This window comes from Ictidomys tridecemlineatus, unplaced genomic scaffold, assembly GCF_052094955.1.
Source record: "Ictidomys tridecemlineatus isolate mIctTri1 unplaced genomic scaffold, mIctTri1.hap1 Scaffold_103, whole genome shotgun sequence".
NCBI lineage: Eukaryota > Metazoa > Chordata > Mammalia > Rodentia > Sciuridae > Ictidomys > Ictidomys tridecemlineatus.
The window spans coordinates 326,618-346,163 of NW_027520990.1; the positions used below are offsets into that span (position 1 = coordinate 326,618).

Sequence of the window (19,546 nt, forward strand, 5' to 3'; positions counted from 1 at the left end):
GATTCATACTGTTCTAATGGTTACTAGTTCATGTTTCTTCTTAGTCCCTCTTATCGAGAATGTAACATTTGAGTAGATCAATCATCAAAGTATTTTAAATCTATTGTGGTTACAGATACAAGAAACCCACTGACTTTAAAAGAAATTGCAGTTATTGACCAAGAAACCACTTTATCTTCATCTACATCAAACTTTGCACAAGGAATGATTCTGACATGAGTAATGTCTAATTTCTGTGAATTTTACCACTCAGTAGAAACCATCATAGCTCTGTATAGCATATTCATCCTTCAGGAGGCAGGAAGTGAGCCGTACCTATAGGCCAGTGAGTCCATTGCAAAGCTGTACCACAGAACTAAAGTCCAGCACCTCATTGTTATGACTCCTTTGGATACAGGTTTATTGTAGATTTTGAAACTTGTTTTTACTTTCCTATTAATTGTGCAATTAATAGTCTATTTCCTAATTTACCACTGTTCCTACCCTGCTTCCTGGAACAATACTGCTGTGGTAGGTATGCTCATCTTCAAACTTAATACAGCAATAAGAATGTGCTAGGATTTACACATTTGCTCACTTTTGCTCCAATATGGTCTTTTGATTTGAATTAACTTCAAATTTTTGAATTGAAGTGGGTAGGATAGTACCAGATTGCTTTGAAAGGAAATTGGATTAGTTATGGTCTGTCTTATAGGCTGTTCCTTAGAGCTGGCCTAAATTCACCCTCATCTGATAGTTCTACTTAGAAATAGTGTGCCTTGATCAGATCAATATCCTATATGGGAGTGTTCCCCAGATTGTAGCTGTGATTTTTTTTTCCAGATGACCAGATTGTTTTTCTGAAAGTGAGCACATTTTTAGTCATGTTGATTAGTTGTTCTACATCACATTGCTATTGTTTCTAGGGTTAACATTAATGATTCTAGGGTTAACATTAAAACCATCTCTCTCAGAATAATTACAAATTTTGGAGTGGGTTTACATCTTCTAAATCATGTCATCTAAAAAATTGAGTCAGATGCTAATGAGATACTTTAGGAACAACTGCTGTTTTTCTGACAACTGATTGTGAAACCTTAAAACCTGCATACCTTGTCTTTATAAAGTGATGAGTATGTGTTGAGAGCCACAGCCAAAGGGGCCCCAGCAAACTTCCAGCTGCCAGCAAGCTTCAGACTGCCAGCTGATGATTGGCTCACAGTGGCCCCAGCAACATCTAGCTGATTGGCTCCTCTGCGGTGATTTTCATTGGGCTGTTTCCCTGCCCTTCAGACTGCCAGCTGATGATTGGCTCACAGCGGCCCCAGCAACATCTAGCTGATTGGCTCCTCCACGGAGCTGCTCATTGGTGACTTCTTTGGCTCTGCCCACGCAACCCAGCCAATCGGCCTCAAGAGCAGGAGGATTGTGGGAGGCTGAGAGGCTGGTGTGGGGGTGAGAGGCTTGTGGAAGCCGGTGGTGGCAGTTGGGCTCTGAGGGTTTTTTCCCTGAGGAGCTGTTTTGTTTGGCGTTTGTAGTTCTAAAAATAAAGTTAGTTTCTTTTTGACAAGTGGCTCCTGATTTGTGCCAAGCCAGACTTCGGCAAGTATGAAAAATCTGGAAAGATATTTTATTTTTTTTAATATAGGTAGATATGACTGCCATTTATTTCCTATTTAGATATATTGACATTCATATAAAAATATGCAGGTCATTAGCCTATTATAATTTCACTATTTACATTACTTTTAACTTGATGAGACATAAATAAAACTTTCATAGTACACAAGGTGCATATTTGATACACAGAACATAAAGATTTGTGAGGAGCTTTTTTGTGGGTTACATGTAGAACCCACGTATTTTAATATTCACTATTTTAAATGAACAATGCATGAAGGGAATGCAATACTTGGCCTATTTTTAAAATAGTGTAAACCCTAATCATACCATCCGTTTGCTTTTTAAAACAAATAATAGTTGTTTTAGCCCTTGCACTTCAAGAGATCTAGTCTTTAATTTTTCAGTTGTCTGTTAGGTCAGTTTTGTTTACTAGACTCATAAAACTATATGAGCCTGAAAGAATTATCAACCAAATTTAATCTTTTCTTTCATCTGGATTGGGTTAATTTCACAAGTGCAAAAATAGTTCAGTCTACAGTAGTTCTAGGAAATGAAGAATTTGCCTTAATAAAATGTTCACTCAACTGAAACTCTGAGTAGTCAAAATTTCCAGACTGTAAACTTCTCAAGAGAAGGGCCTCATCTTCTCCATGTCATGTAAACTTTCCAAGGTGCTTGGCAGCAGTCTGTACCCTGTGGAGTACTCAGTACCTTTTTGTTTGATGTTACTGATGTTTGATGTTGCTCCCTTAAAATCTGCTATTAAAATGTAGCAAAACGGATACATTGTTCTTTCTGTTCTCTCATACTATAAAACATGTATATCAAAGTGATAATTTTAAAAAAAAACAAACCTTTTTTTTTTTTGGTTGTAGATGGACACAGTACCTTTATATTTATATGTGGTGCTGAGGATCAAACCCAGTGCCTCACATGCAACCCCAGCCCCTCAAAGTGATAATTTATATGAAGAAACATTTAGCATCCTTCACATAAGAATGCTTTTTTTAAACCTCTATTTATTTATGTGGTGCTGAGGATTAAACCCAGGGCCTTGTCTGTGCTAGGCAAGTACTCTACCACTGAGCCACAACCCCAGCTTCCACCAAAGAATGGGGTTATATGAAAAAAAAAAGAGGATGCTTTGTATGAATGTCTTTCATCAGCATTAAACAAACTTAAATTGAACATTGTCATCAGCTTAGCTTTAATTCAGACCTGAATGACCAAACCTCCCCCCCCCCCAAAAAAAAGGTGATTTTATCTTGAAGCAGTTAACACAAAGCAATCTGTATCTCACAAATTAGTTGTTTAAATTTACTTTCTAGTGTGGGAGGAGATGAGTTACTGGACAATAATTACAACTATAGCAATAATACTTTCAGGTTGAAACACTACTGCTTCACAAATGAAATGATTTTAGTAACTAAATTCAAACACAACTTGCTGGAGAGGACTTCTAAAACTTTTGAGATACAAAAGTATACTTGAATCAAGGGACAGTATTCTCTACACAACCTGTATATGGGCAGCTACCTTGGGCTTTGCTACAGAAGTGGTACAATCAATCAGATGGATGTAAGGAGAGGCAACTATGGGTGGGTTCAGAACTGCTCAGATAAACTACGTAGAACGCATTATAACTTACTAATAGAATAAATACAAAAAAGGCTTTAGAGGGAAAACTACTGTTGCTTTGAATAAAATAATAAATCTGCCTTTTCTTGAAAATCTATCTTCCTAGCTGACATCACCTTTATTTAAATGCTATTTTAAAATTAGAAGTTAAGTAACTTCAGCATTGCCTTGTGTCCTGTAGAGGTTGAAAGATACATTCAAAATGTGTTTGTGACTTAAATTTTATTTTACATGGTTAAAAATGGCATAAGCTATTATATGGTTTTCCTCTTACACACAGCTGCTGCTTCTAATATTAAATGGAGGTTATGTAGATAGAATTTGAGTCCTTTAGGAAGAATTCATTTTTATTCTGAGTTATCTTCAGTAGTTTAGAGATTTTGTTTCACAGAGATTTTGTTTCACACTGAAGCTTTTGCCCCTATTTTGAGAATACTTAGGGGACATAAAAAAACAATGATATGTTATGTTCTAGGTTTCAACAATCCTATTACTTTCTAGAATTTAAAAGAATGGAAGAATATGGTCTAGCAGTAAACAAAAGTATCAGGCTTTTATAATTTTATTTAAATCTTAAACCTCTTAAAATGTACTGTTAAAATTGCCGTAATTAAAATTACAGTTCTGGAGAGCTAGTTCTTAGAAACATTGTTTTAAAGACAGTAGTTACAGATCCAGGACTTGCTTTAATTGTTTTTTAAATAAAATATGTTTGAGTATCTATCAAAAAAAAAAAGAATTTAATTCAGCCCGTAGTTGCTGAGTAAAGACATTATAGGCCTTAGAGTTTCATTCATTCTTAGAGGATTATACTTTTCTAATTTTTTTTATCATATTCCTTGAAAATCAGTGGGAAGGTATGGGAAAGAGAAGAGTGTGTTGTGTACATTTTTAAAAAGAAATTTCCTTATTTTTTATAGACACAACATACCACCTTATATTTTACTGTTACAATGCAATAATGGCAAAAGCAGTAGCTCTTGCTACTAATGTAAACTCATTCTCAGAAAAGCATTCTCACATGGACAGTGGTTAGAAAAAAGTACATGAATGTGCTACAAAAATAGAGCCACAAGACTTCTCACAAGTAAAAGAAATCCTCTGTAGAAGTCCACAGTTGACCAAGGTCCAGCCTCCTTAACAGTGAGCAACAGGGAATATGCTGCCAAGTCACTATCTTCAGTTCTGAGAGTGCGTTTACATGCTTCCTCAATGGCACAAAATCTCATGACGATCCAATGAATCAACAGACACTTGGGAAATATTAATAAACAATTTTTATGAACTATTACAACAAAGAACTTCAGCAAGAAGGAAAATGATGTTTATGATCTTTGAGTAAACATTTTTAGCCCAACAGTCTCTGCGACCAGATATTGAAAGAGAAAAAATATCAAGCTTATAAAACACCATTTCTCTGTTATCAACTGGAATACACTAATAATAGGATAATGGAAATACATGTTCTTAAAGCATTTCCACAGGAAATGTCCATAATTATGACATTCTAAATCATTTAGCAATTGTATATGCTACATTAACTAAAACAAAGGTATTCCTTATTGCACATTTTTAAATTGGAAGGATACTCTAGCTTAAGTGGGGGATATTTAGGGGGAAAATATTTTGGCTCAAAATGTATACTGCACCAAGGCAGCTTCATTCTGAAAACATAAACCATTTAAAATAAACTTTTATATTTTGAAGCCAATAATCCAATAATCCTTTAACTCTGACTAAGTGTCAGAGGTTAATTTTATGGGCCCTGTTTTTAAGGCCTGTGAACAGCCCTCACTACTCTTGAGAATTAGGTGGAGTTTCATCTTTAAAGCCTGAAGGCATTAAGTCTTTTGCAGCAGGTGGTGGCCCATAGTCTTGGGGACCATGAGTTGGAGGTGGTAATGGGGCACCAGGAATGAAGTACTCTCTTGGGCCAAATGAGCCTAAAGGTCTAAATGGTGCTGGTGCAGGTCCTGGAAAAAAATCACGAGGGTCAAAAGGCAAATCCCATTTTCCAGGTGTAACACCTGGTGCATATTCTCTGAAGCCTATTGGTGGACGCATACCAGGACCTGGAAAATAAAAAGGAAGTTATGTAAATACCAGAAATTTCTGAACTAGGGTGATTTCAAGTATGTTAATATAGTCTTTAATTTCTCCCAAGCCTAGAACATCAGCTGGTGAACATCCTGACTTGCCAGATGAGGCAAACTGAGATGGAACAAGTTTAGGTTATAGCCTTTGACCAACCAGCCATGAAGCAACATATTAAGGATTTAACATGGCTCTACCTAGCTCCAGGCTTGTCTTTTTTCTTTCCCTACTATATAATTGCAGAATTATTTCTATCTCACAAGAGCTCCATTTATATTTGGAAGTATTACCATGACAAGATGATAGATTATGAAATAAGAACTTTACTACATCAAAGAAATTTTGATAAAAGGAAAGCTCACTATCTATTAGTGTATCCATTAAAAATTCATGAAGTATTTCAGCATGGACTTTACACATGCCATCAGAATCAAGGTGCACGCATGCCCTCCTGGAAAAGGCCTTCCACAGCCACCTAATTAAACCAGGAACATTTATTAGGTAACTGTTAAATCCTCTTTAACACTTCCCTCTGACTTTTTTCAAGGTAAGGAGGGTTTGACTTTTCCTTTTCTATATTCTATAACCTACTGCTTATGCTTCCATTATGGGTGATTACAAACTTTATGTTATAGGATTTTCATATCTGTGACAAAATTTTAAGTTATGGCATGCGTCTCATCCACCTTTCCATCTATTGCAGTGCATATCAACAGATTTTCAACAAACATCTGCAGAAGTAATATTTCTGGCTTTTCTGTATATAGCCCCTTATCCTTGTCTATGAGAGATAGCTATTGCCTATCTCAGTATAAGATTATGTAGTGTCCCATATGTCCCAGAAAACTGGAGGAAAAGTTAAAATGTACTCAGCTTTATCCTTTCATTGTTAAGACCTGAGATAGCAACCAACTGTTTTAGCAAGCAATAGAAGTGGAAGATGAATGTGATTTATAAGTCAATCACTACTGTTCAGATCATCATACCAAATGGTGGAGGAATTGGCCGAGGCCCAAAAGGCCCACCGAGCTGAAGTGGCGGTCCATACCAAATGGGAGGTGGTGGAGGCCGTCCCATCGGGGGTCCCATGAAGGGTACCCCTGAGAAAGGAGGGGGCCCTTTCATAGCCATATGAACCTGCAATTTAAGATTTGAAAGCAGTTAAAAGTTTTAAAATTCCTATGTATTAAGACAAAGTACCAATACCTATAAAAGCTAAAACCCAAAACCTGTCCAGAGAACACCATCAGTGCAACAAAACTCTACCCACCCCTCCTGTGTATTCCCACTGACAGCTTACAGAAGTTGGAAGGATGCCACAAGAGGGAGCAGTTTGTTACTGATTATATCTGCACAGGAAAGGGAAAGGCAATAGGACTGGCAGGGGTTATTAACAGAGGTGATTTCTGACCAGTATGTCATGCTGTATTCACTACAATCTATTTCAAAAGGAGTCCCCCCATCCCCATCACTTCCCTTTCATCACAATAGCTCATTACTTCCATATTAAGAATGAACAGAATAAAATGAAAAATCCATTCTCTACTCATGTAATAATAGCTACTATTCTACTATATCTTCAGTAAGTCTTTCATATATTATTCAACCTCTGAGATCTTTAAGTAGACTGTCTTGTTTTAAATAAGAGGGAACAAAAGCAAATGGGATATCATAATTTGTTGAAGGCCACACTGCATATTAAAGAACTCAATCCCAGGTTTGCCTCCAAGCCATGATTTTCCCACCTCTATTCCTCTCTAACAATGGGTCTTTGCTCTCTTTTAAATCTTCTACTACAAAGGGGTTTGGGGTCTTATCTAAGCTGCCCTTAGATTTCTCCAGAGATGTATATTCCTGGAATATATATACACTGGAACTTGAGAAGTATTTTCCATCACAGTGCTATATACACAAATTAGGAAGACAAGCCTTTAATATTTACTTTCATTTACTGTACACCATTTGAGATATTGATTTATCATTTCCTATGAGTAGTGGGTTTGAAACTAAACAATTAAAAATTTATTTTATTATAGAGCTGCAGAAGACCTACTAGATATAATAGCAACACAGTTACAAGAGAATACACTTATGTGAACAAATGAGACCATTTCTTGGGACTGGCTCAAGAGGTCATTTCAGATGATCATTGTTTCACAGAAAATCTGATACCAATCTAATTCAAATCACTCAAAATAGGGTTTGCACAAATGGAGGAATTCTTAAATAACATTCTTCCAAACAAAAATAAAAATGATGAATTATATAATTTATAATGAATTTACTTTGCCTTAGAACATTCAATACAAAACACCATATAAAGTTAGAGTGATAACTTTTCACATTCTGTAGTTCATTATAGTTGTACACACTTAAGCAACATTCCCAAGTTAAAGAGAAAAGTAAGCTCAATATTGCATGCAGTTTAAAGCAAACAAGATCAGTGTCATGCTCTGAATATCCTTCCCATAAATGCACAGAATAAAACCCAATTCAGTTCTCAACCTCTAAGTACTTACTCCAACTGGATGCTCAGTCAAAGAAGTAAGGGTGGAGACTGAGGGGGTCTCAGGTTCTTGGGGAACAGTTTGCTTTTTAAAAAACAAATGGGATAGTACAAATAGAACACAAAGAAGGATAAAGCAAAGAGCAAGTACTGTAGGAAAGCTACATGTTCCTGCATGACCACATGATTCACAGTAACTACAGAACTTACCTTGCCCTCATTCGTCACCTTAGCTGGAGAAGAACTTCTGGAGCTGCTGTTCATGTGAGCTGGACCACATCCTGAGTCTGTTAGAGATCAAAGAATGGATTCAGACTATTCTAACATGAAAAGAATAAAAATCCTCCATCCACAATTACAGATTCTTTGAAATTACTTGGTCCCTTTACCAGAGGCAACGGGTTTCCCAGATGCCTCAGAAGACCAGTACGAGGTAAAGGTCCATCCATTGACCTTGGGAAAGAAAGATCAGAGCCCTTGTATGTATTTTTCAGAAGAAATAAACCACTGGTGGACAGGTCAGGGTTCAACAATAACTAGAAAGCAACATGAAAAATGGGTTGCCCAGGGGTTGGTGTCATAGCTCAGTTATAGAGTGTTTGCCTAGCATGTGTGAGGCACTGGGTTTGATTCTCAGCACACATTTAAAAAATAAATAAAGATATCATGTCCATCTACAATTAAAAATATTTTTTAAATGGGTTGCCCAATACGTAAATCACAATTTATGAAGAGACTTAAGTAAAATAAAGAACTGCCTTGGGTTGATAGAACAGGAGATTAATAAGTACTGGTCCTAAACTTTAAGCTATAGACTTAAAGTACGTGTAGGCTGGCTTTTCTTTAGTCTGTATAACCTGACTTCCAATCTTACCAAGACTACAGTCCTATTTAGAATTTGAAATAAGATTCAGTATTTCATGTTGGAAATATGTATGCTACATAAAGTTTAAGGCTACTTTTATAATATTTGGGAAAGGAACACCATAGAGATTTAATTTAAAGATAAAGGTTTACACTTCGCAGTGTAAAATTTAAAAGAAAAAAACAATACAGGGACCTCCAGGAAAAAAAAATGTTTTCTATTCTAGAACAGATTTTCCAGAAAACATTCACTAAGATAAAGTAAGAAATTATCTTCTATATATTGTACAGGCCCAAATTCAATGTTTTCATTAGAATATTCAAAAGGGGAAAAAAAAACCTTGAAGCAGTTTACTATAAAGCAACATGTGAATGCTCACCAAATCCGTTTCTAGGCATATCTTTTTGATTAAGAGTAGCAGAAGGAGGTCTCCCAGCTGGCTCTGCTGTCAGTGGAGGGGAACATTCTCCACCACTCATGGGGGATGGACCAAAAGAGCCATTATGGCTCAGTGGACCTAAAGACCTTACTACTTTAAGGCAGCCTTCTCCCTGACACCAACCCTCATCTCCTGCTTTAGCAAATCATTCAGATTATTTCATAACCATTACACACAGAAATAAAAAGTAATTTACATACATTCTGCACCAAGAAATAAAATAGCTCCTTTTACAAAGTGCCCCCTACCTCTCTGAGGAGGATTTTGTAAATCTGGTCTTCCCAGCATAGGTTTTACAATCCCGGGTTCATCTTGACGCACTGCGATCTTTTGGGTCATTTCCAATAGTCTTGAATATTGAGAAAGAATGGACTGAATTATGAAACAGCAATCTATTCCTTCATAGATAACCTTAAAACACTATAAAACATAGGAAGATACCAAAATCACATACTTCTGTCTCAAATTAGCAACTTCCCTTTTCTCTTCAGCTATAGCTCTTTCTGCAGAACGAGCTTTGAGCTATTAAAGAGAAAATATTCAAATTCAGTAGCAGTAGGCTATGCACAAAATAAAGAAAAGGGGGAAAAAATCTTACCCAATTATCATGAGCTTTCTTCTCATGCATAGCAATCTGAAAAAGACAATACATTAAAAAATATGTTTTTAGGGACTCATTATAATAGCCTATAATTGTCTGTATTAGATATCAAGAAATTCTGCAACTACAGGACAGTATTAATGACTACCTGGTTTTTAAACGAGTGCTTGGTTTTCTGTAATGCTTCTTCCATCTCTTCAATTCTCCGCCTAAGAATTACAACAATTGAATAACATTTGAAACATTTCTGACCATTTTCCCTTTATTCCATCAGCTATACGTTTAAAGACTTTATCATACATAAGAAAAACATTTCTATAGTTATATGAATCCAGTGTGATCAAAACTAATACTACAGGCCAGGTGCAATGCCACATGCCAGTAATCCCAATGATTGGGAAGCTGAGGCAGGAGGATCACAAGTTCGAGGTCAGTCTCAGCAATTAAGTGGGAACCTATGCAACTGAGACCCTGTCTCAAAGTAAAAAAAAAAAAAAAAAAGGTCTAAGGATGTAGCTTAGTAGTAAAGCACCAAAAATAAATAAATAATAAATAAATAAATAAATAAATAAATAAAATAAAGACCCAATACTAATAACTTCTTTATCATTTAATTGCTAGAGATTCTGAATGATAAATTATAATTTCCTTAACTGTTCATCAGTGTGTTCTCAAGTAATTCTGCTAGAAATATCTTCCTCCTTAAAACTTTTTTTCTTTTTTTCAAATTATATCCATAAAAGATTTCCAAGGTCTATCAAATGCCACACTTTTGTGGGTCTTGATACATCACACAGCAAACTGATTTCTTAAAGAATTACTACAACATACAAAACCCCCAGAACTGTTTGCATTGACCAAGTTCCCTATGGTCTTGCCCATTGGGTATAAGTAAATTTTTGTTAACATTTTTCATTTGTAAAGTTGAAATTTATTTTTTCTCCTGTGTGAATTGAATGTATTCATATCCTCTCTTTATTTATACTTCCATGCTATTTTCTTCTATCTACATAATGTAAAAAAAGATTAAAAAAGAAAGCCACCACTAGTTTATTAGACATTGACACCCTCCTTTAGAAACTGAACTCACTTGTAATTTTTAACTTCCTGTACAGCGGAAACCACCTTTTCATCTGCAGCTGACAGCTGCTGCTCTTTTTCTAGTCTCTCATATTCTTCTTGGCTCACTTTCCTAAAATAAAGCCAGTTATCAAATCAAAAGTTTCTCTCTGTGAATATCACTTCCCACAATTCTATAAAATGCTTAGGCACATAAAATAGGAATTCAAACCTGCAATTTCGTAAATCAAACTCTGGCAAATCACTTACATTTTCTAATTTTTCCTCTTAATTCTCTAATTACCAGTAAATAAAATAAACGTGAAAACAACATGTGCCCCAAGGGCAAGTCTCCTGTGTGTAAGATAATAAAAACTCACTTTACTTCAATGTGGAAGATCAGGACTGATAAACCTAACATAATTAAACATATTAGGATAAAGCAAGGGATAATTCTTTTCTCGTTTCTGCCATGGGTAGGACACTAAGTATATCTTTGTCATGGAGGAACTCTTTTCTCAATCCAAGACTGGTACCATAATAAAGATATAGTCAATCAAAGAAAAAATCTTCTAGAATATGTCTTTTAGCTATGCAATTAGCCACAGAACATTTTTCACACTTTAGATATATATTTCAAAAGAATTGCAATTAAGCAAAAAGACAAATCTGAGTTTTGATAATGTCTGTCAACCAGAAAAAGAAGCCAAACTGACCCATGATCAGAGTATTATCTACTGACAAGTTTTAACTCTGATCATGAAACTCAAGATGTTCATCTACTGAGACAAAGGTAGCCACATTTAATGATTTTAAAAATACTATTTTCTGCTATCCTTGTACTACTTTAGCCATAGTTCCAATTCAAAAGATAATTAACTTGAAACTTAATTTTCCATAAATCAGAAGAACTATAGTAAAAAAGGATTATTGATACCAAATAGAAAAAGGGGATTATATATTCTTATATAGCTTCGCATTTAATTCTTCAGCAAGTATTTTATGAGTGGCTATAATATACTAGTTACCTTGTAAGATGCTAAAGAATAAAAGAGCTCACTGTTTCAGGTATAAATGACGCCTAAAGGAATATAATAATTTTCCCCACTGGCTTAAGAAGGAATATGGAGAAAACTGAATCTTGAAGGACAGAGAGAATTTTGTTTCCAATTACCAAAGAGTTAGTCTGAGAGCACTAAGAACAATCAAAACATCTTTATAAGAATATAAAATTGTGTTTGAAAGGATACAAGCTAAAAAGGCAGTGAAGATATATGTATGTGGCCAAGATCCATTAGAAAAAGGAATCTCAGAATTACAAGTAAAGCTGGCACTTTAAGGTACTTTTCTCCTAGGTTTACCCACATATTGAAGATAACCCAAAGATACAATGAGTCTGAACTAAGCCTTCATCAAATTCCTGGGCTTAGAGGAAAAAAGAAGTGTTTGGGGCTACAAATAAAGGGACCCTTAATAAAAGCCCTAGCCTTTGAGTTTAGATTAGAAAGTACTGCACACTTAAGTGATGAACAGGCAAAAAATCCAAAAGTAACAATACTGAAACATTGAAAAGACAAGTCATTTTTGAATTATCTTAATTGCTGACTAAGTTTGAAGTGACAATCTTACTCAAGTAACCTCAACACTTTTCTATAAGAAGATAACTTCATCTTAGTCCTCAAATTTCATGTATAATTATCACAACAATGTTAGCCAATCAAAACTGACCAGGCACTCCATAAGACAAAATTCTGTGAGAAAAAATCCCACAGAAAAGGAAACCACCTAATGGGGTTAACCGCACATGTTTTAAAATCACTGTGCTTTATATAGTCAAAAAAGTAAAGTCAAGATTATGAATTTCAGGTCTGGGAATATAGTTTAGTTGGTAGAGTGCTGCCTTGCATGCACAAGGCTCTGAGTTCAAACCCCAGCACCACAAAAGAGGAAAAAAAAGATTATGAATTTTGTCAAAGGATTAGAAACTATAAAACCAAGAAATAGTTGGGTGTGGTGACCTACATACAGTCGAAGATACTTGGAGGCAGAGGCAGAATGATGAGATTAAAGATAGCTTGGAAAGCAGTAAGACACTAGTCCCTTATGAGAAAGAGCAAGGAGTCTGGGGAGGTAGCTCAATAGTAGAGCACATGGCTCAAGGTCCTGGGTTTGAGCTGTAGTACTGAAATAGGACTGGGGTTGTGGCTCAGTGGTGAAGCACGTGCCCCACATGTGTGGGGCACTGGGATCAGTCCTCAACACCACATAAAATAAATAAAATATTGTGTCGGGCTGGGGATGTGGCTCAAGCAGTAAGGCGCTCGTCTGGCATGTGTGCAGCCTGGGTTCAATCCTCAGCACCACATACAAACAAAGATGTTGTGTCCGCCAAAAACTAAAAAATAAATATTAAAATTATCTTTCTCTCTCTCTTAAAAAAATCCTATAAAAAATAAAATAAAATATTATGTCCATCTACAACTAAAATAATATTTTAAACCCTGAACTTTTTAAAATCCTAAACTCAATGAATGATTTTAACATCAGATTTGGGAAGTAAAATAAATCCTACCGCTTTTAAGACAGGTCAGAAGAAAATATCCAGAAGAAGTAAATCCAGAATGTAGGAGGCAGGGGAAATCAAATTCTAATATGCATTATTATAATCAGAAGAGAGAATGAGGTAAAATCAACATTTAGAAAAAGACTCGAAAATTCAAGAAATGTTTAATGGTCCCAAGCAACATAACTGCAAGAGGAAAAAGTGGGTGGGGTGGGGAAAACTACACCTAGGCACTTCCCAATACAACTGTTAAAAAAAGAGAGAAATGACTACAGGAACTAGGGGAGGGAGATAAGACCAAACAACAATGATAATGGACTCCTTAAAGAAAAAAAATTAAAACAGATGGTAATTAATTGGATATTTTCAAATTGCTAAAACTAAGTAACAGTCAAAATTCAGTAGCCAAAAGAAAGATCCTTTAAAAATGGAAACTGGTTTTAACTCTAATCATGAAGTTCATGTCAACCTAATACAGAATATAAAGGTAGCAATATTTAGTGGATAAAATACTATTCTCTGTTTATCCTTGTACTACTTTGATACACTAATCAAATCTATCATTAAAGGACAATGTTCAAATAGAATGAAAATAATTTCAAATAAGAAACCAACAGTGTAGAATGCAGAACTACAGAAACTTTAAATATGTGTATAAATTGAATGAATGTCTTGTGGAGTTCACAGTATATGAAGTACTAACATACGATGCCACAACAGTTATCTGATTCAGGAGCTACTTAAAGCCCATAAAAACAAGTAATAAACCTATTAATCTATGTCAGGTTTTTATTAAATCCAGAATATATACCAAGGCCTTTAAATTATGAGAAGATGAATAAAATTATAATTATAATTATATAATTATAATTCCATTATAATTTATGATTATATCAAGCTTATACAGGTGATGAGGAAAATAATTAAAAATATTTAAACTATTAAAAAGATACAAGGAAGAAAAAAAGAACAGGTCATCAAATAGAAAGCAAATTCTTCATAAACCACAGGTACATATTGACATGGACAGACTTATATTTTAGAAAGTCCACTCAAGCGGCTATAGAGAAAATTACTAAGAATTTGAAATAAATTATATAAAAATATAAATAATGGAGAATGAAGACAGATGACCTAGGTTAGAAACAGAAAAGATGACACAGGCATGAACTAACATAGTACCTGGGGATGAGAAAAAAAGAGTACAAACCACAGATGATGACTGAATGAATTTTGGAGGAGTTGAGGAAAATAGTGCTACAATTTAACTGCATTACAAAGAAAATTAATTGCCATTTAGGTCATTCATATTACTAGTAGGGACAGAGAAAACAAGTGTTCTTTTGAAAAAAAAAAGTGATAAAATGAGAAATGTTTCTTTGAAACAGGCCAGGCATTTAGAACTGGCCTGAACAAAAATTTGAGATTCTAAAAAGGTCGCTTGGAGATCACAGAATTTTAGAAAAGTTAATGGAAAGGTTTCAATATTTAATGCATTAATTAGGCAACAGAAGTCAAAATACCTAAAAATAGTTAGGTCTATAAGAAGGTCTGTATATACATATATATATATATATATATATATATATATATATATATATATATATATATCTTGTTAATAAATCAGGTGCAAACAAATAAAATCTGACACAAAAAAACTATTTTTAGAGAATTCAAGTATTTTTGTGGATTAAAAACTACAAATGAACTTCCAAAAAATAACTAGCTCCACACTGAGAAGATTAATATATAAATATATACTACAAACAAGTACTTCTGTAATCGTAACTCCTAAAATCCTTGCCACAGTTCAATTTTTAGTGTGAACATCTGAGATACTCAAGTCCAAAACTTGTACCATCAATAAGTAAATATTATTCCTTTTTGAAGTTTTTATTCTACTAAAACATGTCATTCCAAAACACTCAGTATTTTTAAAGGTCCAGAGTTAGAGATACAAGTTCAAAATATTAGAATTACATAACTGATCACAATGAAAGGAAATTAAAATAGTGGGATCATAGAAAGGGTCTAGATCTTTGAGAGGTATTTCCACATCAGTGACTGTTAATACCAGTTTACCACTTCTTGCCTTCATATGAATTTGACAATTGATTACGATGTCCTCACAGCCTTAGTTTATGGTTCCAACTACCTCAGGACTCTTAAGACTGATGACGGAAAGAAAAATGCAACTTATAGGAAACAAAACACAAAGGAAAAAAGACAAATCTCTACTAGATAAAATTATCTGTTAGTTCACACAATGATAACAATAACAAACAATGGAAATCTTACTTTTTTAGTGCCATCTCATTTTGCTGGTAGAGTTCATTTAAAATCTCCACTTTCTGCCTAAGAGTTTTGCATTCCTCTTCCAGTCCAACTTTAGAAGACCGTAGTGAATTGCAGTCACTTTCTAATTTCTTTATTTGGTCTGTAAAGGATAAAACAGCTTATCTCTATATGTGTACAAGGACTTAAGAACTTGTTTGAGGGAGTAGTGCCAAGAAAAGTAAAAAGCATGAAAGCAAGAAGCCATTCTTTATCTTTCCAATAAATTTTTAAGTCTTTCCAACATGGCAATTTCTTCTCAAGAAGAACCCACCTTCTAGATTACATTTTGTGGACATCGAGGCTCTTAGCTTAAGTTGTAAAAGTTTTAGATCCTCTTCAACTACTGATATTGTAGTTTTTGTCTAAAAATTGCAGAAAAGAGAGGTATTCTTAAAAGTGAGGCACAGGAAGAATTCACAGGTACTATGGGACTCTTACAAAGAACTATACCTGAGAGACATCCATCATCTGCTTAATTTGATCTTTGATCTTCTCGTTCCGATCACCTAAAAAACAAAAGACTTTAGCTTTTTCTTTCCTTACTTTTAACTCTATATTCTCCTAACTTCCCTAAACTAAAGAATGATTGTGTTCAAATACTGGAAGAAAAAAATCAATTAAATAATTATACTGATTAGACTAATGACTTTTAAGAGAATTGCAAGCTTAGATTTAAAAAAAAAAGAGAGAGACGTGAATTTCAGACTGGGGTTGTGGCTCAGTGGTAGAGTGCTCACCTAGAATGTGTGAGGCACTGAGTTTGATCCTCAGCATAAAAATAAATAAAAGTACTGTGTCTGTCTTAAAAAAAAAGGTGAATTTCTAGTTTGCACAACTAAAATGTTATCTATGCTATTCTTGTAAGATAAAAGCTTTTCTTCTCTCTCAGATCTATCTTCACCTGGGCAATAAGTGTCTTGTTTAGAAAGATTCAATCCTCTATTTTCTCCCTGAATCTACTACCAGGTGTGGTTTGAAATACTTGCTATGTAAGCAATATCCAACTTGGGAGAAAACATCTGGAAATATTTTCCTCATCAGTAAACACTGTTACACTCCCTCTCTAGCTTTCTGATAGTCTCTAGCCTCTGTTCTCACAGCCTTAGTTTATGGTTCCAACTGCCTCCGGACTGACTGTGGACCTTAAAACCACAGAGCCATAGAGATGATGAGTATCAAAATCAAGTATCATCTGCATAAGTTAAGAAATAAATTTCTCTTACTGTATAATGTTCAATACTTAGAGGTATAGGATATGACTATTGTAGCTGCAGTGTACTTACTAGTTTTCAATAGGATAGAAAAAGTCAGTGTTCTTCACATGCCTATTGCTACATTATACCCCAACAACCCACCTCTGCCAATGCAACAGACATATCTATAGATCCAGTGATATGTGTCTACAACCCTGAAGCTTAAGAAAAAATTAAGCCAGCTGAAAAGTGGCATCTGTAAGACAGGAAAGCAAAAAAGGATTCAACCTCCCTGAGACTGATCTTACCTGCTAACTCTCCATTGGTTAATTCATCTGACTCATCTCGACTTTGATCCTCAGATTCAGATTCACATTGAAACCGATTCAACTGTGTAATGTGATTAGTCAAAGCCTAGGAAAAGAAGCAAAAGGTTGGAAGCCTCTCGATTTTAATTCAGAAGATTTCAGGAGAATTCATGAGATGAAACATGTATTTGGAGTATAAACTTACATTAATAGTATCATCTTTTTGACTAAGAGCTACTTGTAAATCTTTCTGGGTCTTCTCAAATGATTTCATTTGTTCACTGAGCTCAGCGTGTGATGTACTCCAGTCTTTTACTTCCTGCTGCAACTGAAAAGTCAAAACACATGAATTCCTATGGGTTAGGGAGGGGTTTCTGCACTGGATATATCAGGACTACAAGACTTAGACAAAGAAATAGAGAGCCATACTCCTCGGTGGCCTGCCTCAATCGAGGGGGTTGAGACCTTGGTTAAGGAAGAGGGCAGAGTGGCCCCAACTCTCACAGCTGCAGTAAGAACATCAGAGCTATCAGGAAGTTGAGCCTGTTTATTGCATTCCCCAGAAAATTGCTGCCAATTCAAATAATTTATCTCCAGCAGGAATGGCTGGGCACATATGACTGTCTCCTAAATTTAGATTCCTTATCATGTAATCTTCCCTTGGCCGGTGAATCAGTAACTATTCAAAAGAGGATCATAAAATACTTAATTTTCTGGTTTAAAAATTTTCTTTGAGGCTATGCAAGTTAATAACTGATTGACATTTGATAAGAAAAGCAATAATCCAAAAATCCAAAACAGATGGAGACCATATATATGCACTCAATTTGGGGAGCATTGTTTAAACTTTGCATATCTAGAAAAGGTCCTGCATGAAAATTCCTTACCTCAGAAACAGATCCAAGAAAGATACAAGATAATGATATTCACTTCTCTAGTTTACATTATGTATGACATCAAATTTTCTTTACCTGCTCTTTCTCCTTCTTAAGCATGGTATTTTCTTTCTGAAGCTGACAGCATTTCAACTTCACCTTCTCTTCACGAAGCTTAGCTTCAGTAAGGAGAATTTGAAGCTAATGAAAAACACTACAGTTAGTGAATTAATTCCAAAGAAGAAACAAAGTTATACTTTCCCAAACAAGACATCATATAGTTCTCATTTTTTGCACATTTTAGCACACCTCAAATTTTTGGTCCGCAACAAAACTAAGATGTAGTACTAATATCCGTTAGCAATAGTTGGCAGCTTTACCTCTGAAAGTTCAGAAGTATTTACTGAAATGACATCTTTAAGCTTCTCTATAGATTTCTTATTTTCCATTATCTGCCAGGTGAAAACAGAACACAAAATATGCATTAGGATTTCAGTAGAAATACTGATATATATGTGTGTGTGTGTGTGTGTACGTACACATACATATATATACTAAAAAAGATAAACACAACAAAATTTTTGTCAAGCCATCCCATTACATATCAGGTAAATGCAGGGGATCCAGCTTTGGACTAAGCAAAAAATCAAAAACTGAAAGAGATGAGGGAAAATGAAGTCATAAATATTTCATGGCATCCACAACCTTACTGTTTATGAGATAACCAGAAAAAAAGTTCAAAGTATAGAAAATCATAATGCAATAAGTAAATAAAATGTTTTAAAGCATAGAAAATTAACTAATTAATTACTGTTTCAAGTAAACCAGTTCAAATTAGTAATTTTTTTCTAGTGATAGAGAAAAAAATTTCCCAAGATCATTTTTAAAATTTTCTTATTTGAAGTAAAAAATGATAAAATTTAAGGAAGAATAGACTAATCTCACATACAGAAGAATTCCAAAAAAATTATAAAGATACTTGCTCCTTAAGGAAGTGGACATAAATCTGCAATCTTTGTTTGCAATGCCTGGGATTGAATCCTGGGCCTCATGCATGCTAGGCAAGTGCTCTACCATGAGCTGCATCCTGAGCTTGTAACTCTTCATACTTTAACTGTGGGCTGTGCATGGTAACTTCCAAAGAATACAATATGAAAAGGATTGGAAAGAATTTTTACAGTGGAGAAATCTGATAAATACTACCTCAGCTAGGTGATCAAGCTTACTTGGGGGTAGGATATTTCAGAACACACTCTCTACCATCTTTTGCAACTTTTATGTAATTACAGAAACTTATAGAAATTGAAAATGAAATATGTAAGTAAAAATTTTTTAAGTTGTTGTATCAGTACTTAAAAGTTCCACAAAATGGGCAGAAGTGGGTTCAACTTCCTTGACTCCTAATCTTACTTTAGTTAACAGCTGGACTAAGTTCAACTTAACCAATTTTACAAAATATTTCAAAA

At 34.7% G+C, this 19,546-nt stretch overlaps 1 pseudogene; it reads right to left on the bottom strand.

Moving 5' to 3' along the window:
* Window positions 1-4,499: 4,499 nt before the first annotated feature.
* LOC144372427 (transport and Golgi organization protein 1 homolog) overlaps window positions 4,500-19,546 on the bottom strand; it is a 141,101-nt pseudogene continuing 126,054 nt past the window's right edge.